The sequence below is a fragment of the Sinocyclocheilus grahami genome, unplaced genomic scaffold, assembly GCF_001515645.1.
Source record: "Sinocyclocheilus grahami isolate Dianchi unplaced genomic scaffold, SAMN03320097.WGS_v1.1 scaffold338.1, whole genome shotgun sequence".
Classification (NCBI taxonomy): Eukaryota; Metazoa; Chordata; class Actinopteri; order Cypriniformes; family Cyprinidae; genus Sinocyclocheilus; species Sinocyclocheilus grahami.
In genome coordinates this window covers 1,320,369-1,321,755 of record NW_015505517.1, presented here as the reverse complement: position 1 = coordinate 1,321,755, position 1,387 = coordinate 1,320,369, and the positions used below count along the sequence as shown (strand labels likewise).

General features: G+C 36.8%; 1 protein-coding gene across 1 annotated transcript in view; it reads left to right on the top strand.

The window, feature by feature from the left end:
- sgpp1b (sphingosine-1-phosphate phosphatase 1b) overlaps window positions 1-1,387 on the top strand; it is a 17,462-nt gene that overhangs the window by 5,838 nt on the left and 10,237 nt on the right. The gene's annotated exons all lie outside the window — the stretch shown is intronic.

Here is a 1,387-nt window from a genome sequence, read left to right as displayed (position 1 = left end):
TGGCAGAGTCTTAACTTTGATAAAGAATATCTCTTTGGTTTTGAGACTTTAGTCTTTGCAACTTCAGGGATCTTATCTATGCACAATCAGCTTGTAACACTCCAAAGAGAAAGGAAAACTTGAAATCGCATCATATGACCCCTTTAACTGTTTGTGTTACTTCTCCTTTTCCCTTTCATTCAGGGGATGTATTTTGCAAGGCAAAGCAGAAGTTAGAGGTTAAATGTTTTGAAAAAGATTTCTTCCCAGTTTCACGGGATCAGCACGGAGGGAAATGTCCTTTTCCCTTTTATTATACAGCACTGAATGGAAATCCCTGAGTTAAAGCAGCATATTATTTGCTGTGTCATTTTCCTGGCAGCTGGTGTTTCACTGTAAATCCACTGCTGTACATGTTTAAACATGGACGTGAGTCCATATAAATCTCTGATGGAGTGTTTAAACTCTGCAGTAATCTGTTTGAGAAGGATGTGGGCCGCCAAAGAGACAGACAGGCGGCTTAATCCGAATGAATGATGACTAGGAATGTGTTGCTTTTTAACATTCATGCAAGTTTTAGCAATTTGATACAAATTAATGTTTTTAAATAACCTGAGAACACATGTACAGGTCAAACTCTGCATGCATAAACTTGCATACTTGCCCTCCCATTTTTATTAATAATTTTATCTACCAATGATGTATTCAATTAAAAGACATTTATGTTACAAAAGATCTCCATTTCAAATAAATGCTGTTCATTTGAACTTTCTATTTAAAATGTATCATGAAGTTGTTTTGTGACAAAACACTTTTTTTTCAAAATTGTAAAATTGACTGTAAAAATTGGACAATATTTAGGACTATTAAGGACTATTTAGTACTACAAAGTTTTTTTTTTCATTCTAAACATCCTGCTATAAATAATTATGAAATGTAACTTATATCTGATGAAATACAAAGAGTGTTTATGATTAAATGTTATGTTTGTTAACCAGCATAGTTTGTGGCAGCTCTTTTTAAAGTTTCCTTCTGGCTTTGGGTCGCTCTTTTCATCTGCCTGACCATCTTTTGCTTTGTGGGACAGTAATTGTAGTGAAGTGGTTGTTTTATGGTGTGCTGAGGGTTTGACTTCAGTGTTTGTTGGTTGAAAGGACGTTGTACCACAGGAGGGGTCCATCTGTGGACAAATGCATTATGCAAATGGAAATGATGAGAAAGGTATCGCTCATAGATACTACCATGGACATTTGAGACATATGGACACACCCAGAACAGATACCCTTCAGCTTCATGAAACAGGTTAGCATTAGCTGTGGTGTCACTGTGACACTGGGCTCACAGCCAAACATGAGGACACTGGGTGTGTGTGTGTGTCTGCACACGTCTGCATGTGTGCTTACTTGTT